The sequence below is a fragment of the Taudactylus pleione genome, unplaced genomic scaffold (genome assembly GCF_031769625.1).
Source record: "Taudactylus pleione unplaced genomic scaffold, aTauple2 ptg000393l, whole genome shotgun sequence".
Lineage (NCBI taxonomy): Eukaryota > Metazoa > Chordata > Amphibia > Anura > Myobatrachidae > Taudactylus > Taudactylus pleione.
In genome coordinates, this window is record NW_028284794.1 from 4,304,600 (window position 1) to 4,330,788 (window position 26,189).

At 31.6% G+C, this 26,189-nt stretch overlaps 13 non-coding genes across 13 annotated transcripts; all 13 read left to right on the forward strand.

The window, feature by feature from the left end:
- Positions 1-44: 44 nt before the first annotated feature.
- On the forward strand, positions 45-116 carry TRNAW-CCA (transfer RNA tryptophan (anticodon CCA)). Its single transcript has one exon. It is a non-coding gene; the product is annotated as a tRNA-Trp (tRNA).
- Positions 117-4,932: 4,816 nt separating this feature from the next.
- Positions 4,933-5,004, forward strand: TRNAW-CCA (transfer RNA tryptophan (anticodon CCA)). The gene has a single exon. It is a non-coding gene; the product is annotated as a tRNA-Trp (tRNA).
- A 3,594-nt stretch (positions 5,005-8,598) lies between these two features.
- On the forward strand, positions 8,599-8,670 carry TRNAW-CCA (transfer RNA tryptophan (anticodon CCA)). The gene has a single exon. It is a non-coding gene; the product is annotated as a tRNA-Trp (tRNA).
- Positions 8,671-11,042: 2,372 nt separating this feature from the next.
- On the forward strand, positions 11,043-11,114 carry TRNAW-CCA (transfer RNA tryptophan (anticodon CCA)). The gene has a single exon. It is a non-coding gene; the product is annotated as a tRNA-Trp (tRNA).
- A 545-nt stretch (positions 11,115-11,659) lies between these two features.
- Positions 11,660-11,731, forward strand: TRNAW-CCA (transfer RNA tryptophan (anticodon CCA)). Its single transcript has one exon. It is a non-coding gene; the product is annotated as a tRNA-Trp (tRNA).
- A 1,150-nt stretch (positions 11,732-12,881) lies between these two features.
- TRNAW-CCA (transfer RNA tryptophan (anticodon CCA)) lies at positions 12,882-12,953 on the forward strand. The gene has a single exon. It is a non-coding gene; the product is annotated as a tRNA-Trp (tRNA).
- A 1,150-nt stretch (positions 12,954-14,103) lies between these two features.
- Positions 14,104-14,175, forward strand: TRNAW-CCA (transfer RNA tryptophan (anticodon CCA)). The gene has a single exon. It is a non-coding gene; the product is annotated as a tRNA-Trp (tRNA).
- A 1,150-nt stretch (positions 14,176-15,325) lies between these two features.
- On the forward strand, positions 15,326-15,397 carry TRNAW-CCA (transfer RNA tryptophan (anticodon CCA)). Its single transcript has one exon. It is a non-coding gene; the product is annotated as a tRNA-Trp (tRNA).
- Positions 15,398-16,547: 1,150 nt separating this feature from the next.
- Positions 16,548-16,619, forward strand: TRNAW-CCA (transfer RNA tryptophan (anticodon CCA)). Its single transcript has one exon. It is a non-coding gene; the product is annotated as a tRNA-Trp (tRNA).
- A 2,372-nt stretch (positions 16,620-18,991) lies between these two features.
- Positions 18,992-19,063, forward strand: TRNAW-CCA (transfer RNA tryptophan (anticodon CCA)). The gene has a single exon. It is a non-coding gene; the product is annotated as a tRNA-Trp (tRNA).
- A 1,150-nt stretch (positions 19,064-20,213) lies between these two features.
- TRNAW-CCA (transfer RNA tryptophan (anticodon CCA)) lies at positions 20,214-20,285 on the forward strand. Its single transcript has one exon. It is a non-coding gene; the product is annotated as a tRNA-Trp (tRNA).
- Positions 20,286-21,435: 1,150 nt separating this feature from the next.
- On the forward strand, positions 21,436-21,507 carry TRNAW-CCA (transfer RNA tryptophan (anticodon CCA)). The gene has a single exon. It is a non-coding gene; the product is annotated as a tRNA-Trp (tRNA).
- Positions 21,508-25,101: 3,594 nt separating this feature from the next.
- TRNAW-CCA (transfer RNA tryptophan (anticodon CCA)) lies at positions 25,102-25,173 on the forward strand. Its single transcript has one exon. It is a non-coding gene; the product is annotated as a tRNA-Trp (tRNA).
- Positions 25,174-26,189: the final 1,016 nt, after the last annotated feature.

Sequence of the window (26,189 nt, forward strand, 5' to 3'; positions counted from 1 at the left end):
AATATAAACCACCAGAAAAATCTACAGAATCAGATTTAACAAGAGACCTCGTGGCGCAACGGTAGCGCGTCTGACTCCAGATCAGAAGGTTGCGTGTTCAAATCACGTCGGGGTCAGTTGTAATTTTGAAGATTAAATGCTCTTTTCTGCCAAAAAAATACTATACAAGAAACTAAATACTAAGAATGCTGTCTACTTTCAATAATGTGATTATAGCTCAAACTGATACCTATATCACTAGCACATAGTCATTAAATATCTCACCTTCTTATCAGTTCTCATAATTATAATACTAAAAATATCCAGTTTAGATTAAACTTTACTTGAAGGCCAACTCTAAATGTCTGTAATGTAACAATACATTTAAAAGCAATTAGCTTTTCTGGATCAATTTTGGATCCCTGCCGTCTCTTGTCTTTTTTAGAAATACATTTAGTACCAATTTGATTTTAAAGATGACTTTTTCCATTCACATGACGTATACTATGAGGCATAAAAACTCTACACTGAAGGAAAAACCAGAATACATATCTTTTTGTTTTGATACCAAGGATGTAAGCTTGTTTGCTTGACAACTACCTAATTCAAGGTTTAGCATAAGCAGATGAACTATTTGTAATATAAACCACCAGAAAATCTACTGAATCAGTTTTAATAAGAGGCAACGTTAGCTCATCTGACTCAATATTAGAAGGTTGCGTGTTCAAATCACGTCAGGGTCGGTTATCATTTTGAAGATAAAATGCTCTATTCTGCCCAATAATACTATACTAGAAACTAATTACCAAGATTGTTATCTACTTTCAATAATGTGATTATACCTCAAACTGATACCTATATCACTAGCACATAGTCATTAAATAACTCACATTCTTATCAGTTCTCATAATTATTATACTAAAAATATCCAGTTTAGAGAATACGTTACTTGAAGGCCAACTCTAAATGTCTGTAATGTAACAATACATTTAAAAGCAATTAGCTTTTCTGGATCAATTTTGGATCACTACCATCACTTGTCTATTTTAACAATACATTTAGTACCAATTTGATTTTATGGATGACTTTTTCCATTCAAATGACCTATACTGTGATGAATAAAAATTATACACTAAAGGAAAAACCACCAGACATATCTTTTTGTTTTGTTACCGAGGATGTAGGTTTGTTTGCTTGACAACTACCTAATTCAAGGTTTAGTATAAGCAGATGATCTATTTGTAATATAAACCACCAGAAAAATCTACAGAATCAGATTTAACAAGAGACCTCGTGGCGCGACGCTAGCGTGTCTGACTCCAGATCAGAAGGTTGTGTGTTCAAATCACGTCGGGGTCAGTTGTCATTTTGAAGATTAAATGCTCTTTTCTGCCAAAAAAATACTATACAAGAAACTAAATACTAAGAATGCTGTCTACTTTCAATAATGTGATTATAGCTCAAACTGATACCTATATCACTAGCACATAGTCATTAAATATCACACCTTCTTATCAGTTCTCATAATTATAATACTAAAAATATCCAGTTTAGATTAAAATTTACTTGAAGGCCAACTCTAAATGTCTATAATGTAACAATACTTTTAAAAGCAATTAGCTTTTCTGGATCAATTTTGGATCACTGCCGTCTCTTGTCTTTTTTAGAAATACATTTAGTACCAATTTGATTTTAAAGATGACTTTTTCCATTCACATGATGTATACTATGAGGCATAAAAACTCTACACTGAAGGAAAAACCAGAATACATATCTTTTTGTTTTGATACCAAGGATGTAAGCTTGTTTGCTTGACAACTACCTAATTCAAGGTTTAGCATAAGCAGATGAACTATTTGTAATATAAACCACCAGAAAATCTACTGAATCAGTTTTAATAAGAGGCAACGTTAGCTCATCTGACTCAATATTAGAAGGTTGCGTGTTCAAATCACGTCAGGGTCGGTTATCATTTTGAAGATAAAAAGCTCTATTCTGCCCAAAAATACTATACAAGAAACTAATTACCAAGATTGTTATCTACTTTCAATAATGTGATTATACCTCAAACTGATACCTATATCAATAGCACATAGTCATTAAATAACTCACATTCTTATCAGTTCTCATAATTATTATACAAAAAATATCCAGTTTAGAGAATACATTACTTGAAGGCCAACTCTAAATGTCTGTAATGTAACAATACATTTAAAAGCAATTAGCTTTTCTGGATCAATTTTGGATCACTACCATCACTTGTCTATTTTAACAATACATTTAGTACCAATTTGATTTTATGGATGACTTTTTCCATTCAAATGACCTATACTGTGATGAATAAAAATTATACACTAAAGGAAAAACCACCAGACATATCTTTTTGTTTTGTTACCGAGGATGTAGGTTTGTTTGCTTGACAACTACCTAATTCAAGGTTTAGTATAAGCAGATGATCTATTTGTAATATAAACCACCAGAAAAATCTACAGAATCAGATTTAACAAGAGACCTCGTGGCGTGACGCTAGCGTGTCTGACTCCAGATCAGAAGGTTGCGTGTTCAAATCACGTCGGGGTCAGTTGTCATTTTGAAGATTAAATGCTCTTTTCTGCCAAAAAAATACTATACAAGAAACTAAATACTAAGAATGCTGTCTACTTTCAATAATGTGATTATAGCTCAAACTGATACCTATATCACTAGCACATAGTCATTAAATATCACACCTTCTTATCAGTTCTCATAATTATAATACTAAAAATATCCAGTTTAGATTAAAATTTACTTGAAGGCCAACTCTAAATGTCTATAATGTAACAATACTTTTAAAAGCAATTAGCTTTTCTGGATCAATTTTGGATCACTGCCGTCTCTTGTCTTTTTTAGAAATACATTTAGTACCAATTTGATTTTAAAGATGACTTTTTCCATTCACATGATGTATACTATGAGGCATAAAAACTCTACACTGAAGGAAAAACCAGAATACATATCTTTTTGTTTTGATACCAAGGATGTAAGCTTGTTTGCTTGACAACTACCTAATTCAAGGTTTAGCATAAGCAGATGAACTATTTGTAATATAAACCACCAGAAAATCTACTGAATCAGTTTTAATAAGAGGCAACGTTAGCTCATCTGACTCAATATTAGAAGGTTGCGTGTTCAAATCACGTCAGGGTCGGTTATCATTTTGAAGATAAAAAGCTCTATTCTGCCCAAAAATACTATACAAGAAACTAATTACCAAGATTGTTATCTACTTTCAATAATGTGATTATACCTCAAACTGATACCTATATCAATAGCACATAGTCATTAAATAACTCACATTCTTATCAGTTCTCATAATTATTATACAAAAAATATCCAGTTTAGAGAATACATTACTTGAAGGCCAACTCTAAATGTCTGTAATGTAACAATACATTTAAAAGCAATTAGCTTTTCTGGATCAATTTTGGATCACTACCATCACTTGTCTATTTTAACAATACATTTAGTACCAATTTGATTTTATGGATGACTTTTTCCATTCAAATGACCTATACTGTGATGAATAAAAATTATACACTAAAGGAAAAACCACCAGACATATCTTTTTGTTTTGTTACCGAGGATGTAGGTTTGTTTGCTTGACAACTACCTAATTCAAGGTTTAGTATAAGCAGATGATCTATTTGTAATATAAACCACCAGAAAAATCTACAGAATCAGATTTAACAAGAGACCTCGTGGCGTGACGCTAGCGTGTCTGACTCCAGATCAGAAGGTTGCGTGTTCAAATCACGTCGGGGTCAGTTGTCATTTTGAAGATTAAATGCTCTTTTCTGCCAAAAAAATACTATACAAGAAACTAAATACTAAGAATGCTGTCTACTTTCAATAATGTGATTATAGCTCAAACTGATACCTATATCACTAGCACATAGTCATTAAATATCACACCTTCTTATCAGTTCTCATAATTATAATACTAAAAATATCCAGTTTAGATTAAAATTTACTTGAAGGCCAACTCTAAATGTCTATAATGTAACAATACTTTTAAAAGCAATTAGCTTTTCTGGATCAATTTTGGATCACTGCCGTCTCTTGTCTTTTTTAGAAATACATTTAGTACCAATTTGATTTTAAAGATGACTTTTTCCATTCACATGATGTATACTATGAGGCATAAAAACTCTACACTGAAGGAAAAACCAGAATACATATCTTTTTGTTTTGATACCAAGGATGTAAGCTTGTTTGCTTGACAACTACCTAATTCAAGGTTTAGCATAAGCAGATGAACTATTTGTAATATAAACCACCAGAAAATCTACTGAATCAGTTTTAATAAGAGGCAACGTTAGCTCATCTGACTCAATATTAGAAGGTTGCGTGTTCAAATCACGTCAGGGTCAGTTATCATTTTGAAGATAAAATGCTCTATTCTGCCCCAAAATACTATACTAGAAACTAATTACCAAGATTGTTATCTACATTCAATAATGTGATTATACCTCAAACTGATACCTATATCACTAGCACATAGTCATTAAATAACTCACATTCTTATCAGTTCTCATAATTATTATACAAAAAATATCCAGTTTAGAGAATACGTTACTTGAAGGCCAACTCTAAATGTCTGTAATGTAACAATACATTTAAAAGCAATTAGCTTTTCTGGATCAATTTTGGATCACTACCATCACTTGTCTATTTTAACAATACATTTAGTACCAATTTGATTTTATGGATGACTTTTTCCATTCAAATGACCTATACTGTGATGAATAAAAATTATACACTAAAGGAAAAACCACCAGACATATCTTTTTGTTTTGTTACCGAGGATGAAGGTTTGTTTGCTTGACAACTACCTAATTCAAAGTTTAGTATAAGCAGATGATCTATTTGTAATATAAACCACCAGAAAAATCTACTGAATCAGATTTAACAAGAGACCTCGTGGCACAACGGTAGCGCGTCTGACTCCAGATCAGAAGGTTGCTTGTTCAAATCACGTCGGGGTCAGTTGTCATTTTGAAGATTAAATGCTCTTTTCTGCCAAAAAAATACTATACAAGAAACTAAATACTAAGAATGCTGTCTACTTTCAATAATGTGATTATAGCTCAAACTGATACCTATATCACTAGCACATAGTCATTAAATATCACACCTTCTTATCAGTTCTCATAATTATAATACTAAAAATATCCAGTTTAGATTAAAATTTACTTGAAGGCCAACTCTAAATGTCTATAATGTAACAATACTTTTAAAAGCAATTAGCTTTTCTGGATCAATTTTGGATCACTGCCGTCTCTTGTCTTTTTTAGAAATACATTTAGTACCAATTTGATTTTAAAGATGACTTTTTCCATTCACATGATGTATACTATGAGGCATAAAAACTCTACACTGAAGGAAAAACCAGAATACATATCTTTTTGTTTTGATACCAAGGATGTAAGCTTGTTTGCTTGACAACTACCTAATTCAAGGTTTAGCATAAGCAGATGAACTATTTGTAATATAAACCACCAGAAAATCTACTGAATCAGTTTTAATAAGAGGCAACGTTAGCTCATCTGACTCAATATTAGAAGGTTGCGTGTTCAAATCACGTCAGGGTCGGTTATCATTTTGAAGATAAAAAGCTCTATTCTGCCCAAAAATACTATACAAGAAACTAATTACCAAGATTGTTATCTACTTTCAATAATGTGATTATACCTCAAACTGATACCTATATCAATAGCACATAGTCATTAAATAACTCACATTCTTATCAGTTCTCATAATTATTATACAAAAAATATCCAGTTTAGAGAATACATTACTTGAAGGCCAACTCTAAATGTCTGTAATGTAACAATACATTTAAAAGCAATTAGCTTTTCTGGATCAATTTTGGATCACTACCATCACTTGTCTATTTTAACAATACATTTAGTACCAATTTGATTTTATGGATGACTTTTTCCATTCAAATGACCTATACTGTGATGAATAAAAATTATACACTAAAGGAAAAACCACCAGACATATCTTTTTGTTTTGTTACCGAGGATGTAGGTTTGTTTGCTTGACAACTACCTAATTCAAGGTTTAGTATAAGCAGATGATCTATTTGTAATATAAACCACCAGAAAAATCTACAGAATCAGATTTAACAAGAGACCTCGTGGCGCGACGCTAGCGTGTCTGACTCCAGATCAGAAGGTTGTGTGTTCAAATCACGTCGGGGTCAGTTGTCATTTTGAAGATTAAATGCTCTTTTCTGCCAAAAAAATACTATACAAGAAACTAAATACTAAGAATGCTGTCTACTTTCAATAATGTGATTATAGCTCAAACTGATACCTATATCACTAGCACATAGTCATTAAATATCACACCTTCTTATCAGTTCTCATAATTATAATACTAAAAATATCCAGTTTAGATTAAAATTTACTTGAAGGCCAACTCTAAATGTCTATAATGTAACAATACTTTTAAAAGCAATTAGCTTTTCTGGATCAATTTTGGATCACTGCCGTCTCTTGTCTTTTTTAGAAATACATTTAGTACCAATTTGATTTTAAAGATGACTTTTTCCATTCACATGATGTATACTATGAGGCATAAAAACTCTACACTGAAGGAAAAACCAGAATACATATCTTTTTGTTTTGATACCAAGGATGTAAGCTTGTTTGCTTGACAACTACCTAATTCAAGGTTTAGCATAAGCAGATGAACTATTTGTAATATAAACCACCAGAAAATCTACTGAATCAGTTTTAATAAGAGGCAACGTTAGCTCATCTGACTCAATATTAGAAGGTTGCGTGTTCAAATCACGTCAGGGTCGGTTATCATTTTGAAGATAAAAAGCTCTATTCTGCCCAAAAATACTATACAAGAAACTAATTACCAAGATTGTTATCTACTTTCAATAATGTGATTATACCTCAAACTGATACCTATATCAATAGCACATAGTCATTAAATAACTCACATTCTTATCAGTTCTCATAATTATTATACAAAAAATATCCAGTTTAGAGAATACATTACTTGAAGGCCAACTCTAAATGTCTGTAATGTAACAATACATTTAAAAGCAATTAGCTTTTCTGGATCAATTTTGGATCACTACCATCACTTGTCTATTTTAACAATACATTTAGTACCAATTTGATTTTATGGATGACTTTTTCCATTCAAATGACCTATACTGTGATGAATAAAAATTATACACTAAAGGAAAAACCACCAGACATATCTTTTTGTTTTGTTACCGAGGATGTAGGTTTGTTTGCTTGACAACTACCTAATTCAAGGTTTAGTATAAGCAGATGATCTATTTGTAATATAAACCACCAGAAAAATCTACAGAATCAGATTTAACAAGAGACCTCGTGGCGTGACGCTAGCGTGTCTGACTCCAGATCAGAAGGTTGCGTGTTCAAATCACGTCGGGGTCAGTTGTCATTTTGAAGATTAAATGCTCTTTTCTGCCAAAAAAATACTATACAAGAAACTAAATACTAAGAATGCTGTCTACTTTCAATAATGTGATTATAGCTCAAACTGATACCTATATCACTAGCACATAGTCATTAAATATCACACCTTCTTATCAGTTCTCATAATTATAATACTAAAAATATCCAGTTTAGATTAAAATTTACTTGAAGGCCAACTCTAAATGTCTATAATGTAACAATACTTTTAAAAGCAATTAGCTTTTCTGGATCAATTTTGGATCACTGCCGTCTCTTGTCTTTTTTAGAAATACATTTAGTACCAATTTGATTTTAAAGATGACTTTTTCCATTCACATGATGTATACTATGAGGCATAAAAACTCTACACTGAAGGAAAAACCAGAATACATATCTTTTTGTTTTGATACCAAGGATGTAAGCTTGTTTGCTTGACAACTACCTAATTCAAGGTTTAGCATAAGCAGATGAACTATTTGTAATATAAACCACCAGAAAATCTACTGAATCAGTTTTAATAAGAGGCAACGTTAGCTCATCTGACTCAATATTAGAAGGTTGCGTGTTCAAATCACGTCAGGGTCAGTTATCATTTTGAAGATAAAATGCTCTATTCTGCCCAAAAATACTATACTAGAAACTAATTACCAAGATTGTTATCTACATTCAATAATGTGATTATACCTCAAACTGATACCTATATCACTAGCACATAGTCATTAAATAACTCACATTCTTATCAGTTCTCATAATTATTATACAAAAAATATCCAGTTTAGAGAATACGTTACTTGAAGGCCAACTCTAAATGTCTGTAATGTAACAATACATTTAAAAGCAATTAGCTTTTCTGGATCAATTTTGGATCACTACCATCACTTGTCTATTTTAACAATACATTTAGTACCAATTTGATTTTATGGATGACTTTTTCCATTCAAATGACCTATACTGTGATGAATAAAAATTATACACTAAAGGAAAAACCACCAGACATATCTTTTTGTTTTGTTACCGAGGATGAAGGTTTGTTTGCTTGACAACTACCTAATTCAAAGTTTAGTATAAGCAGATGATCTATTTGTAATATAAACCACCAGAAAAATCTACTGAATCGGATTTAACAAGAGACCTCGTGGCACAACGGTAGCGCGTCTGACTCCAGATCAGAAGGTTGCTTGTTCAAATCACGTCGGGGTCAGTTGTCATTTTGAAGATTAAATGCTCTTTTCTGCCAAAAAAATACTATACAAGAAACTAAATACTAAGAATGCTGTCTACTTTCAATAATGTGATTATAGCTCAAACTGATACCTATATCACTAGCACATAGTCATTAAATATCACACCTTCTTATCAGTTCTCATAATTATAATACTAAAAATATCCAGTTTAGATTAAAATTTACTTGAAGGCCAACTCTAAATGTCTATAATGTAACAATACTTTTAAAAGCAATTAGCTTTTCTGGATCAATTTTGGATCACTGCCGTCTCTTGTCTTTTTTAGAAATACATTTAGTACCAATTTGATTTTAAAGATGACTTTTTCCATTCACATGATGTATACTATGAGGCATAAAAACTCTACACTGAAGGAAAAACCAGAATACATATCTTTTTGTTTTGATACCAAGGATGTAAGCTTGTTTGCTTGACAACTACCTAATTCAAGGTTTAGCATAAGCAGATGAACTATTTGTAATATAAACCACCAGAAAATCTACTGAATCAGTTTTAATAAGAGGCAACGTTAGCTCATCTGACTCAATATTAGAAGGTTGCGTGTTCAAATCACGTCAGGGTCGGTTATCATTTTGAAGATAAAAAGCTCTATTCTGCCCAAAAATACTATACAAGAAACTAATTACCAAGATTGTTATCTACTTTCAATAATGTGATTATACCTCAAACTGATACCTATATCAATAGCACATAGTCATTAAATAACTCACATTCTTATCAGTTCTCATAATTATTATACAAAAAATATCCAGTTTAGAGAATACATTACTTGAAGGCCAACTCTAAATGTCTGTAATGTAACAATACATTTAAAAGCAATTAGCTTTTCTGGATCAATTTTGGATCACTACCATCACTTGTCTATTTTAACAATACATTTAGTACCAATTTGATTTTATGGATGACTTTTTCCATTCAAATGACCTATACTGTGATGAATAAAAATTATACACTAAAGGAAAAACCACCAGACATATCTTTTTGTTTTGTTACCGAGGATGTAGGTTTGTTTGCTTGACAACTACCTAATTCAAGGTTTAGTATAAGCAGATGATCTATTTGTAATATAAACCACCAGAAAAATCTACAGAATCAGATTTAACAAGAGACCTCGTGGCGTGACGCTAGCGTGTCTGACTCCAGATCAGAAGGTTGCGTGTTCAAATCACGTCGGGGTCAGTTGTCATTTTGAAGATTAAATGCTCTTTTCTGCCAAAAAAATACTATACAAGAAACTAAATACTAAGAATGCTGTCTACTTTCAATAATGTGATTATAGCTCAAACTGATACCTATATCACTAGCACATAGTCATTAAATATCACACCTTCTTATCAGTTCTCATAATTATAATACTAAAAATATCCAGTTTAGATTAAAATTTACTTGAAGGCCAACTCTAAATGTCTATAATGTAACAATACTTTTAAAAGCAATTAGCTTTTCTGGATCAATTTTGGATCACTGCCGTCTCTTGTCTTTTTTAGAAATACATTTAGTACCAATTTGATTTTAAAGATGACTTTTTCCATTCACATGATGTATACTATGAGGCATAAAAACTCTACACTGAAGGAAAAACCAGAATACATATCTTTTTGTTTTGATACCAAGGATGTAAGCTTGTTTGCTTGACAACTACCTAATTCAAGGTTTAGCATAAGCAGATGAACTATTTGTAATATAAACCACCAGAAAATCTACTGAATCAGTTTTAATAAGAGGCAACGTTAGCTCATCTGACTCAATATTAGAAGGTTGCGTGTTCAAATCACGTCAGGGTCAGTTATCATTTTGAAGATAAAATGCTCTATTCTGCCCAAAAATACTATACTAGAAACTAATTACCAAGATTGTTATCTACATTCAATAATGTGATTATACCTCAAACTGATACCTATATCACTAGCACATAGTCATTAAATAACTCACATTCTTATCAGTTCTCATAATTATTATACAAAAAATATCCAGTTTAGAGAATACGTTACTTGAAGGCCAACTCTAAATGTCTGTAATGTAACAATACATTTAAAAGCAATTAGCTTTTCTGGATCAATTTTGGATCACTACCATCACTTGTCTATTTTAACAATACATTTAGTACCAATTTGATTTTATGGATGACTTTTTCCATTCAAATGACCTATACTGTGATGAATAAAAATTATACACTAAAGGAAAAACCACCAGACATATCTTTTTGTTTTGTTACCGAGGATGAAGGTTTGTTTGCTTGACAACTACCTAATTCAAAGTTTAGTATAAGCAGATGATCTATTTGTAATATAAACCACCAGAAAAATCTACTGAATCGGATTTAACAAGAGACCTCGTGGCACAACGGTAGCGCGTCTGACTCCAGATCAGAAGGTTGCTTGTTCAAATCACGTCGGGGTCAGTTGTCATTTTGAAGATTAAATGCTCTTTTCTGCCAAAAAAATACTATACAAGAAACTAAATACTAAGAATGCTGTCTACTTTCAATAATGTGATTATAGCTCAAACTGATACCTATATCACTAGCACATAGTCATTAAATATCTCACCTTCTTATCAGTTCTCATAATTATAATACTAAAAATATCCAGTTTAGATTAAACTTTACTTGAAGGCCAACTCTAAATGTCTGTAATGTAACAATACATTTAAAAGCAATTAGCTTTTCTGGATCAATTTTGGATCACTGCCGTCTCTTGTCTTTTTTAGAAATACATTTAGTACCAATTTGATTTTAAAGATGACTTTTTCCATTCACATGACGTATACTGTGATGAATAAAAATTATACACTAAAGGAAAAACCACCAGACATATCTTTTTGTTTTGTTACCGAGGATGTAGGTTTGTTTGCTTGACAACTACCTAATTCAAGGTTTAGTATAAGCAGATGATCTATTTGTAATATAAACCACCAGAAAAATCTACAGAATCAGATTTAACAAGAGACCTCGTGGCGCGATGCTAGCGTGTCTGACTCCAGATCAGAAGGTTGCGTGTTCAAATCACGTCGGGGTCAGTTGTCATTTTGAAGATTAAATGCTCTTTTCTGCCAAAAAAATACTATACAAGAAACTAAATACTAAGAATGCTGTCTACTTTCAATAATGTGATTATAGCTCAAACTGATACCTATATCACTAGCACATAGTCATTAAATATCACACCTTCTTATCAGTTCTCATAATTATAATACTAAAAATATCCAGTTTAGATTAAAATTTACTTGAAGGCCAACTCTAAATGTCTATAATGTAACAATACTTTTAAAAGCAATTAGCTTTTCTGGATCAATTTTGGATCACTGCCGTCTCTTGTCTTTTTTAGAAATACATTTAGTACCAATTTGATTTTAAAGATGACTTTTTCCATTCACATGATGTATACTATGAGGCATAAAAACTCTACACTGAAGGAAAAACCAGAATACATATCTTTTTGTTTTGATACCAAGGATGTAAGCTTGTTTGCTTGACAACTACCTAATTCAAGGTTTAGCATAAGCAGATGAACTATTTGTAATATAAACCACCAGAAAATCTACTGAATCAGTTTTAATAAGAGGCAACGTTAGCTCATCTGACTCAATATTAGAAGGTTGCGTGTTCAAATCACGTCAGGGTCAGTTATCATTTTGAAGATAAAATGCTCTATTCTGCCCAAAAATACTATACTAGAAACTAATTACCAAGATTGTTATCTACTTTCAATAATGTGATTATACCTCAAACTGATACCTATATCACTAGCACATAGTCATTAAATAACTCACATTCTTATCAGTTCTCATAATTATTATACAAAAAATATCCAGTTTAGAGAATACGTTACTTGAAGGCCAACTCTAAATGTCTGTAATGTAACAATACATTTAAAAGCAATTAGCTTTTCTGGATCAATTTTGGATCACTACCATCACTTGTCTATTTTAACAATAAATTTAGTACCAATTTGATTTTATGGAAGACTTTTTCCATTCAAATGACCTATACTGTGATGAATAAAAATTATACACTAAAGGAAAAACCACCAGACATATCTTTTTGTTTTGTTACCGAGGATGAAGGTTTGTTTGCTTGACAACTACCTAATTCAAAGTTTAGTATAAGCAGATGATCTATTTGTAATATAAACCACCAGAAAAATCTACTGAATCGGATTTAACAAGAGACCTCGTGGCACAACGGTAGCGCGTCTGACTCCAGATCAGAAGGTTGCTTGTTCAAATCACGTCGGGGTCAGTTGTCATTTTAAAGATAAAATGCTCTTTTCTGCCAAAAAAATTCTATACAAGAAACTAAATACTAAGATTGCTGTCTACTTTCAATAATGTGATTATAGCTCAAACTGATACCTATATCACTAGCACATAGTCATTAAATATCTCACCTTCTTATCAGTTCTCATAATTATAATACTAAAAATATCCAGTTTAGAGAATACGTTACTTGAAGGCCAACTCTAAATGTCTGTAATGTAACAATACATTTAAAAGCAATTAGCTTTTCTGGATCAATTTTGGATCACTGCCGTCACTTGTCTTTTTTAGAAATACATTTAGTACCAATTTGATTTTAAAGATGACTTTTTCCATTCACATGACGTATACTATGAGGCATAAAAACTCTACACTGAAGGAAAAACCAGAATACATATCTTTTTGTTTTGTTACCAAGGATGTAGGTTTGTTTGCTTGACAACTACCTAATTCAAGGTTTAGCATAAGCAGATGAACCATTTGTAATATAAACCACCAGAAAATCTACTGAATCAGTTTTAATAAGAGGCAACGTTAGCTCATCTGACTCAATATTAGAAGGTTGCGTGTTCAAATCACGTCAGGGTCGGTTATCATTTTGAAGATAAAAAGCTCTATTCTGCCCAAAAATACTATACAAGAAACTAATTACCAAGATTGTTATCTACTTTCAATAATGTGATTATACCTCAAACTGATACCTATATCAATAGCACATAGTCATTAAATAACTCACATTCTTATCAGTTCTCATAATTATTATACAAAAAATATCCAGTTTAGAGAATACGTTACTTGAAGGCCAACTCTAAATGTCTGTAATGTAACAATACATTTAAAAGCAATTAGCTTTTCTGGATCAATTTTGGATCACTACCATCACTTGTCTATTTTAACAATACATTTAGTACCAATTTGATTTTATGGATGACTTTTTCCATTCAAATGACCTATACTGTGATGAATAAAAATTATACACTAAAGGAAAAACCACCAGACATATCTTTTTGTTTTGTTACCGAGGATGTAGGTTTGTTTGCTTGACAACTACCTAATTCAAGGTTTAGTATAAGCAGATGATCTATTTGTAATATAAACCACCAGAAAAATCTACAGAATCAGATTTAACAAGAGACCTCGTGGCGCGATGCTAGCGTGTCTGACTCCAGATCAGAAGGTTGCGTGTTCAAATCACGTCGGGGTCAGTTGTCATTTTGAAGATTAAATGCTCTTTTCTGCCAAAAAAATACTATACAAGAAACTAAATACTAAGAATGCTGTCTACTTTCAATAATGTGATTATAGCTCAAACTGATACCTATATCACTAGCACATAGTCATTAAATATCACACCTTCTTATCAGTTCTCATAATTATAATACTAAAAATATCCAGTTTAGATTAAAATTTACTTGAAGGCCAACTCTAAATGTCTATAATGTAACAATACTTTTAAAAGCAATTAGCTTTTCTGGATCAATTTTGGATCACTGCCGTCTCTTGTCTTTTTTAGAAATACATTTAGTACCAATTTGATTTTAAAGATGACTTTTTCCATTCACATGATGTATACTATGAGGCATAAAAACTCTACACTGAAGGAAAAACCTGAATACATATCTTTTTGTTTTGATACCAAGGATGTAAGCTTGTTTGCTTGACAACTACCTAATTCAAGGTTTAGCATAAGCAGATGAACTATTTGTAATATAAACCACCAGAAAATCTACTGAATCAGTTTTAATAAGAGGCAACGTTAGCTCATCTGACTCAATATTAGAAGGTTGCATGTTCAAATCACGTCAGGGTCAGTTATCATTTTGAAGATAAAATGCTCTATTCTGCCCAAAAATACTATACTAGAAACTAATTACCAAGATTGTTATCTACTTTCAATAATGTGATTATACCTCAAACTGATACCTATATCACTAGCACATAGTCATTAAATAACTCACATTCTTATCAGTTCTCATAATTATTATACAAAAAATATCCAGTTTAGAGAATACGTTACTTGAAGGCCAACTCTAAATGTCTGTAATGTAACAATACATTTAAAAGCAATTAGCTTTTCTGGATCAATTTTGGATCACTACCATCACTTGTCTATTTTAACAATACATTTAGTACCAATTTGATTTTATGGATGACTTTTTCCATTCAAATGACCTATACTGTGATGAATAAAAATTATACACTAAAGGAAAAACCACCAGACATATCTTTTTGTTTTGTTACCGAGGATGAAGGTTTGTTTGCTTGACAACTACCTAATTCAAAGTTTAGTATAAGCAGATGATCTATTTGTAATATAAACCACCAGAAAAATCTACTGAATCGGATTTAACAAGAGACCTCGTGGCACAACGGTAGCGCGTCTGACTCCAGATCAGAAGGTTGCTTGTTCAAATCACGTCGGGGTCAGTTGTCATTTTAAAGATAAAATGCTCTTTTCTGCCAAAAAAATACTATACAAGAAACTAAACACTAAGATTGCTGTCTACTTTCAATAATGTGATTATAGCTCAAACTGATACCTATATCACTAGCACATAGTCATTAAATATCTCACCTTCTTATCAGTTCTCATAATTATAATACTAAAAATATCCAGTTTAGAGAATACGTTACTTGAAGGCCAACTCTAAATGTCTGTAATGTAACAATACATTTAAAAGCAATTAGCTTTTCTGGATCAATTTTGGATCACTGCCGTCACTTGTCTTTTTTAGAAATACATTTAGTACCAATTTGATTTTAAAGATGACTTTTTCCATTCACATGACGTATACTATGAGGCATAAAAACTCTACACTGAAGGAAAAACCAGAATACATATCTTTTTGTTTTGTTACCAAGGATGTAGGTTTGTTTGCTTGACAACTACCTAATTCAAGGTTTAGCATAAGCAGATGAACCATTTGTAATATAAACCACCAGAAAATCTACTGAATCAGTTTTAATAAGAGGCAACGTTAGCTCATCTGACTCAAGATTAGAAGGTTGTGTGTTCAAATCACGTCAGGGTCGGTTATCATTTTGATGATAAAATGCTCTATTCTTCCCAATAATACTATACTAGAAACTAATTACCAAGATTGTTATCTACTTTCAATAATGTGATTATACCTCAAACTGATACCTATATCACTAGCACATAGTCATTAAATAACTCACATTCTTATCAGTTCTCATAATTATTATACAAAAAATATCCAGTTTAGAGAATACGTTACTTGAAGGCCAACTCTAAATGTCTGTAATGTAACAATACATTTAAAAGCAATGATCTTTTCTGGATCAATTTTGGATCACTACCATCACTTTTCTATTTTAACAATACATTTAGTACCAATTTGATTTTATGGATGACTTCTTCCATTCAAATGACCTATACTGTGATGAATAAAAATTATACACTAAAGGAAAAACCACCAGACATATCTTTTTGTTTTGTTACCGAGGATGTAGGTTTGTTTGCTTGACAACTACCTAATTCAAGGTTTAGTATAAGCAGATGATCTATTTGTAATATAAACCACCAGAAAAATCTACAGAATCAGATTTAACAAGAGACCTCGTGGCGCAACGGTAGCGCGTCTGACTCCAGATCAGAAGGTTGCGTGTTCAAATCACGTCGGGGTCAGTTGTAATTTTGAAGATTAAATGCTCTTTTCTGCCAAAAAAATACTATACAAGAAACTAAATACTAAGAATGCTGTCTACTTTCAATAATGTGATTATAGCTCAAACTGATACCTATATCACTAGCACATAGTCATTAAATATCTCACCTTCTTATCAGTTCTCATAATTATAATACTAAAAATATCCAGTTTAGATTAAACTTTACTTGAAGGCCAACTCTAAATGTCTGTAATGTAACAATACATTTAAAAGCAATTAGCTTTTCTGGATCAATTTTGGATCACTGCCGTCTCTTGTCTTTTTTAGAAATACATTTAGTACCAATTTGATTTTAAAGATGACTTTTTCCATTCACATGACGTATACTATGAGGCATAAAAACTCTACACTGAAGGAAAAACCAGAATACATATCTTTTTGTTTTGATACCAAGGATGTAAGCTTGTTTGCTTGACAACTACCTAATTCAAGGTTTAGCATAAGCAGATGAACTATTTGTAATATAAACAACCAGAAAATCTACTGAATCAGTTTTAATAAGAGGCAACGTTAGCTCATCTGACTCAATATTAGAAGGTTGCGTGTTCAAATCACGTCAGGGTCGGTTATCATTTTGAAGATAAAAAGCTCTATTCTGCCCAAAAATACTATACAAGAAACTAATTACCAAGATTGTTATCTACTTTCAATAATGTGATTATACCTCAAACTGATACCTATATCAATAGCACATAGTCATTAAATAACTCACATTCTTATCAGTTCTCATAATTATTATACAAAAAATATCCAGTTTAGAGAATACGTTACTTGAAGGCCAACTCTAAATGTCTGTAATGTAACAATACATTTAAAAGCAATTAGCTTTTCTGGATCAATTTTGGATCACTACCATCACTTGTCTATTTTAACAATACATTTAGTACCAATTTGATTTTATGGATGACTTTTTCCAATCAAATGACCTATACTGTGATGAATAAAAATTATACACTAAAGGAAAAACCACCAGACATATCTTTTTGTTTTGTTACCGAGGATGTAGGTTTGTTTGCTTGACAACTACCTAATTCAAGGTTTAGTATAAGCAGATGATCTATTTGTAATATAAACCACCAGAAAAATCTACAGAATCCGATTTAACAAGAGACCTCGTGGCGCGACGCTAGCGTGTCTGACTCCAGATCAGAAGGTTGCGTGTTCAAATCACGTCGGGGTCAGTTGTCATTTTGAAGATTAAATGCTCTTTTCTGCCAAAAAAATACTATACAAGAAACTAAATACTAAGAATGCTGTCTACTTTCAATAATGTGATTATAGCTCAAACTGATACCTATATCACTAGCACATAGTTATTAAATATCACACCTTCTTATCAGTTCTCATAATTATAATACTAAAAATATCCAGTTTAGATTAAAATTTACTTGAAGGCCAACTCTAAATGTCTATAATGTAACAATACTTTTAAAAGCAATTAGCTTTTCTGGATCAATTTTGGATCACTGCCGTCTCTTGTCTTTTTTAGAAATACATTTAGTACCAATTTGATTTTAAAGATGACTTTTTCCATTCACATGACGTATACTATGAGGCATAAAAACTCTACACTGAAGGAAAAACCAGAATACATATCTTTTTGTTTTGATACCAAGGATGTAAGCTTGTTTGCTTGACAACTACCTAATTCAAGGTTTAGCATAAGCAGATGAACTATTTGTAATATAAACCACCAGAAAATCTACTGAATCAGTTTTAATAAGAGGCAACGTTAGCTCATCTGACTCAATATTAGAAGGTTACGTGTTCAAATCACGTCAGGGTCAGTTATCATTTTGAAGATAAAATGCTCTATTCTGCCCAAAAATACTATACTAGAAACTAATTACCAAGATTGTTATCTACTTTCAATAATGTGATTATACCTCAAACTGATACCTATATCACTAGCACATAGTCATTAAATAACTCACATTCTTATCAGTTCTCATAATTATTATACAAAAAATATCCAGTTTAGAGAATACGTTACTTGAAGGCCAACTCTAAATGTCTGTAATGTAACAATACATTTAAAAGCAATTAGCTTTTCTGGATCAATTTTGGATCACTACCATCACTTGTCTATTTTAACAATACATTTAGTACCAATTTGATTTTATGGATGACTTTTTCCATTCAAATGACCTATACTGTGATGAATAAAAATTATACACTAAAGGAAAAACCACCAGACATATCTTTTTGTTTTGTTACCGAGGATGAAGGTTTGTTTGCTTGACAACTACCTAATTCAAGGTTTAGTATAAGCAGATGATCTATTTGTAATATAAACCACCAGAAAAATCTACTGAATCGGATTTAACAAGAGACCTCGTGGCACAACGGTAGCGCGTCTGACTCCAGATCAGAAGGTTGCTTGTTCAAATCACGTCGGGGTCAGTTGTCATTTTAAAGATAAAATGCTCTTTTCTGCCAAAAAAATACTATACAAGAAACTAAATACTAAGATTGCTGTCTACTTTCAATAATGTGATTATAGCTCAAACTGATACCTATATCACAAGCACATAGTCATTAAATATCTCACCTTCTTATCAGTTCTCATAATTATAATACTAAAAATATCCAGTTTAGATTAAAATTTACTTGAAGGCCAACTCTAAATGTCTATAATGTAACAATACTTTTAAAAGCAATTAGCTTTTCTGGATCAATTTTGGATCACTGCCGTCTCTTGTCTTTTTTAGAAATACATTTAGTACCAATTTGATTTTAAAGATGACTTTTTCCATTCACATGACGTATACTATGAGGCATAAAAACTCTACACTGAAGGAAAAACCAGAATACATATCTTTTTGTTTTGATACCAAGGATGTAAGCTTGTTTGCTTGACAACTACCTAATTCAAGGTTTAGCATAAGCAGATGAACTATTTGTAATATAAACCACCAGAAAATCTACTGAATCAGTTTTAATAAGAGGCAACGTTAGCTCATCTGACTCAATATTAGAAGGTTGCGTGTTCAAATCACGTCAGGGTCAGTTATCATTTTGAAGATAAAATGCTCTATTCTGCCCAAAAATACTATACTAGAAACTAATTACCAAGATTGTTATCTACTTTCAATAATGTGATTATACCTCAAACTGATACCTATATCACTAGCACATAGTCATTAAATAACTCACATTCTTATCAGTTCTCATAATTATTATACAAAAAATATCCAGTTTAGAGAATACGTTACTTGAAGGCCAACTCTAAATGTCTGTAATGTAACAATACATTTAAAAGCAATTAGCTTTTCTGGATCAATTTTGGATCACTACCATCACTTGTCTATTTTAACAATACATTTAGTACCAATTTGATTTTATGGATGACTTTTTCCATTCAAATGACCTATACTGTGATGAATAAAAATTATACACTAAAGGAAAAACCACCAGACATATCTTTTTGTTTTGTTACCGAGGATGAAGGTTTGTTTGCTTGACAACTACCTAATTCAAGGTTTAGTATAAGCAGATGATCTATTTGTAATATAAACCACCAGAAAAATCTACTGAATCGGATTTAACAAGAGACCTCGTGGCACAACGGTAGCGCGTCTGACTCCAGATCAGAAGGTTGCTTGTTCAAATCACGTCGGGGTCAGTTGTCATTTTAAAGATAAAATGCTCTTTTCTGCCAAAAAAATACTATACAAGAAACTAAATACTAAGATTGCTGTCTACTTTCAATAATGTGATTATAGCTCAAACTGATACCTATATCACAAGCACATAGTCATTAAATATCTCACCTTCTTATCAGTTCTCATAATTATAATACTAAAAATATCCAGTTTAGAGAATACGTTACTTGAAGGCCAACTCTAAATGTCTGTAATGTAACAATACATTTAAAAGCAATTAGCTTTTCTGGATCAATTTTGGATCACTGCCGTCACTTGTCTTTTTTAGAAATACATTTAGTACCAATTTGATTTTAAAGATGACTTTTTCCATTCACATGACGTATACTATGAGGCATAAAAACTCTACACTGAAGGAAAAACCAGAATACATATCTTTTTGTTTTGTTACCAAGGATGTAGGTTTGTTTGCTTGACAACTACCTAATTCAAGGTTTAGCATAAGCAGATGAACCATTTGTAATATAAACCACCAGAAAATCTACTGAATCAGTTTTAATAAGAGGCAACGTTAGCTCATCTGACTCAAGATTAGAAGGTTGCGTGTTCAAATCACGTCAGGGTCGGTTATCATTTTGATGATAAAATGCTCTATTCTGCCCAATAATACTATACTAGAAACTAATTACCAAGATTGTTATCTACTTTCAATAATGTGATTATACCTCAAACTGATACCTATATCACTAGCACATAGTCATTAAATAACTCACATTCTTATCAGTACTCATAATTATTATACAAAAAATATCCAGTTTAGAGAATACGTTACTTGAAGGCCAACTCTAAATGTCTGTAATGTAACAATACATTTAAAAGCAATGATCTTTTCTGGATCAATTTTGGATCACTACCATCACTTGTCTATTTTAACAATACATTTAGTACCAATTTGATTTTATGGATGACTTTTTCCATTCAAATGACCTATACTGTGATGAATAAAAATTATACACTAAAGGAAAAACCACCAGACATATCTTTTTGTTTTGTTACCGAGGATGTAGGTTTGTTTGCTTGACAACTACCTAATTCAAGGTTTAGTATAAGCAGATGATCTATTTGTAATATAAACCACCAGAAAAATCTACAGAATCAGATTTAACAAGAGACCTCGTGGCGCAACGGTAGCGCGTCTGACTCCAGATCAGAAGGTTGCGTGTTCAAATCACGTCGGGGTCAGTTGTAATTTTGAAGATTAAATGCTCTTTTCTGCCAAAAAAATACTATACAAGAAACTAAATACTAAGAATGCTGTCTACTTTCAATAATGTGATTATAGCTCAAACTGATACCTATATCACTAGCACATAGTCATTAAATATCTCACCTTCTTATCAGTTCTCATAATTATAATACTAAAAATATCCAGTTTAGATTAAACTTTACTTGAAGGCCAACTCTAAATGTCTGTAATGTAACAATACATTTAAAAGCAATTAGCTTTTCTGGATCAATTTTGGATCCCTGCCGTCTCTTGTCTTTTTTAGAAATACATTTAGTACCAATTTGATTTTAAAGATGACTTTTTCCATTCACATGACGTATACTATGAGGCATAAAAACTCTACACTGAAGGAAAAACCAGAATACATATCTTTTTGTTTTGATACCAAGGATGTAAGCTTGTTTGCTTGACAACTACCTAATTCAAGGTTTAGCATAAGCAGATGAACTATTTGTAATATAAACCACCAGAAAATCTACTGAATCAGTTTTAATAAGAGGCAACGTTAGCTCATCTGACTCAATATTAGAAGGTTGCGTGTTCAAATCACGTCAGGGTCGGTTATCATTTTGAAGATAAAATGCTCTATTCTGCCCAATAATACTATACTAGAAACTAATTACCAAGATTGTTATCTACTTTCAATAATGTGATTATACCTCAAACTGATACCTATATCACTAGCACATAGTCATTAAATAACTCACATTCTTATCAGTTCTCATAATTATTATACTAAAAATATCCAGTTTAGAGAATACGTTACTTGAAGGCCAACTCTAAATGTCTGTAATGTAACAATACATTTAAAAGCAATTAGCTTTTCTGGATCAATTTTGGATCACTACCATCACTTGTCTATTTTAACAATACATTTAGTACCAATTTGATTTTATGGATGACTTTTTCCATTCAAATGACCTATACTGTGATGAATAAAAATTATACACTAAAGGAAAAACCACCAGACATATCTTTTTGTTTTGTTACCGAGGATGTAGGTTTGTTTGCTTGACAACTACCTAATTCAAGGTTTAGTATAAGCAGATGATCTATTTGTAATATAAACCACCAGAAAAATCTACAGAATCAGATTTAACAAGAGACCTCGTGGCGCGACGCTAGCGTGTCTGACTCCAGATCAGAAGGTTGTGTGTTCAAATCACGTCGGGGTCAGTTGTCATTTTGAAGATTAAATGCTCTTTTCTGCCAAAAAAATACTATACAAGAAACTAAATACTAAGAATGCTGTCTACTTTCAATAATGTGATTATAGCTCAAACTGATACCTATATCACTAGCACATAGTCATTAAATATCACACCTTCTTATCAGTTCTCATAATTATAATACTAAAAATATCCAGTTTAGATTAAAATTTACTTGAAGGCCAACTCTAAATGTCTATAATGTAACAATACTTTTAAAAGCAATTAGCTTTTCTGGATCAATTTTGGATCACTGCCGTCTCTTGTCTTTTTTAGAAATACATTTAGTACCAATTTGATTTTAAAGATGACTTTTTCCATTCACATGATGTATACTATGAGGCATAAAAACTCTACACTGAAGGAAAAACCAGAATACATATCTTTTTGTTTTGATACCAAGGATGTAAGCTTGTTTGCTTGACAACTACCTAATTCAAGGTTTAGCATAAGCAGATGAACTATTTGTAATATAAACCACCAGAAAATCTACTGAATCAGTTTTAATAAGAGGCAACGTTAGCTCATCTGACTCAATATTAGAAGGTTGCGTGTTCAAATCACGTCAGGGTCGGTTATCATTTTGAAGATAAAAAGCTCTATTCTGCCCAAAAATACTATACAAGAAACTAATTACCAAGATTGTTATCTACTTTCAATAATGTGATTATACCTCAAACTGATACCTATATCAATAGCACATAGTCATTAAATAACTCACATTCTTATCAGTTCTCATAATTATTATACAAAAAATATCCAGTTTAGAGAATACATTACTTGAAGGCCAACTCTAAATGTCTGTAATGTAACAATACATTTAAAAGCAATTAGCTTTTCTGGATCAATTTTGGATCACTACCATCACTTGTCTATTTTAACAATACATTTAGTACCAATTTGATTTTATGGATGACTTTTTCCATTCAAATGACCTATACTGTGATGAATAAAAATTATACACTAAAGGAAAAACCACCAGACATATCTTTTTGTTTTGTTACCGAGGATGTAGGTTTGTTTGCTTGACAACTACCTAATTCAAGGTTTAGTATAAGCAGATGATCTATTTGTAATATAAACCACCAGAAAAATCTACAGAATCAGATTTAACAAGAGACCTCGTGGCGTGACGCTAGCGTGTCTGACTCCAGATCAGAAGGTTGCGTGTTCAAATCACGTCGGGGTCAGTTGTCATTTTGAAGATTAAATGCTCTTTTCTGCCAAAAAAATACTATACAAGAAACTAAATACTAAGAATGCTGTCTACTTTCAATAATGTGATTATAGCTCAAACTGATACCTATATCACTAGCACATAGTCATTAAATATCACACCTTCTTATCAGTTCTCATAATTATAATACTAAAAATATCCAGTTTAGATTAAAATTTACTTGAAGGCCAACTCTAAATGTCTATAATGTAACAATACTTTTAAAAGCAATTAGCTTTTCTGGATCAATTTTGGATCACTGCCGTCTCTTGTCTTTTTTAGAAATACATTTAGTACCAATTTGATTTTAAAGATGACTTTTTCCATTCACATGATGTATACTATGAGGCATAAAAACTCTACACTGAAGGAAAAACCAGAATACATATCTTTTTGTTTTGATACCAAGGATGTAAGCTTGTTTGCTTGACAACTACCTAATTCAAGGTTTAGCATAAGCAGATGAACTATTTGTAATATAAACCACCAGAAAATCTACTGAATCAGTTTTAATAAGAGGCAACGTTAGCTCATCTGACTCAATATTAGAAGGTTGCGTGTTCAAATCACGTCAGGGTCAGTTATCATTTTGAAGATAAAATGCTCTATTCTGCCCCAAAATACTATACTAGAAACTAATTACCAAGATTGTTATCTACATTCAATAATGTGATTATACCTCAAACTGATACCTATATCACTAGCACATAGTCATTAAATAACTCACATTCTTATCAGTTCTCATAATTATTATACAAAAAATATCCAGTTTAGAGAATACGTTACTTGAAGGCCAACTCTAAATGTCTGTAATGTAACAATACATTTAAAAGCAATTAGCTTTTCTGGATCAATTTTGGATCACTACCATCACTTGTCTATTTTAACAATACATTTAGTACCAATTTGATTTTATGGATGACTTTTTCCATTCAAATGACCTATACTGTGATGAATAAAAATTATACACTAAAGGAAAAACCACCAGACATATCTTTTTGTTTTGTTACCGAGGATGAAGGTTTGTTTGCTTGACAACTACCTAATTCAAAGTTTAGTATAAGCAGATGATCTATTTGTAATATAAACCACCAGAAAAATCTACTGAATCAGATTTAACAAGAGACCTCGTGGCACAACGGTAGCGCGTCTGACTCCAGATCAGAAGGTTGCTTGTTCAAATCACGTCGGGGTCAGTTGTCATTTTGAAGATTAAATGCTCTTTTCTGCCAAAAAAATACTATACAAGAAACTAAATACTAAGAATGCTGTCTACTTTCAATAATGTGATTATAGCTCAAACTGATACCTATATCACTAGCACATAGTCATTAAATATCACACCTTCTTATCAGTTCTCATAATTATAATACTAAAAATATCCAGTTTAGATTAAAATTTACTTGAAGGCCAACTCTAAATGTCTATAATGTAACAATACTTTTAAAAGCAATTAGCTTTTCTGGATCAATTTTGGATCACTGCCGTCTCTTGTCTTTTTTAGAAATACATTTAGTACCAATTTGATTTTAAAGATGACTTTTTCCATTCACATGATGTATACTATGAGGCATAAAAACTCTACACTGAAGGAAAAACCAGAATACATATCTTTTTGTTTTGATACCAAGGATGTAAGCTTGTTTGCTTGACAACTACCTAATTCAAGGTTTAGCATAAGCAGATGAACTATTTGTAATATAAACCACCAGAAAATCTACTGAATCAGTTTTAATAAGAGGCAACGTTAGCTCATCTGACTCAATATTAGAAGGTTGCGTGTTCAAATCACGTCAGGGTCGGTTATCATTTTGAAGATAAAAAGCTCTATTCTGCCCAAAAATACTATACAAGAAACTAATTACCAAGATTGTTATCTACTTTCAATAATGTGATTATACCTCAAACTGATACCTATATCAATAGCACATAGTCATTAAATAACTCACATTCTTATCAGTTCTCATAATTATTATACAAAAAATATCCAGTTTAGAGAATACATTACTTGAAGGCCAACTCTAAATGTCTGTAATGTAACAATACATTTAAAAGCAATTAGCTTTTCTGGATCAATTTTGGATCACTACCATCACTTGTCTATTTTAACAATACATTTAGTACCAATTTGATTTTATGGATGACTTTTTCCATTCAAATGACCTATACTGTGATGAATAAAAATTATACACTAAAGGAAAAACCACCAGAC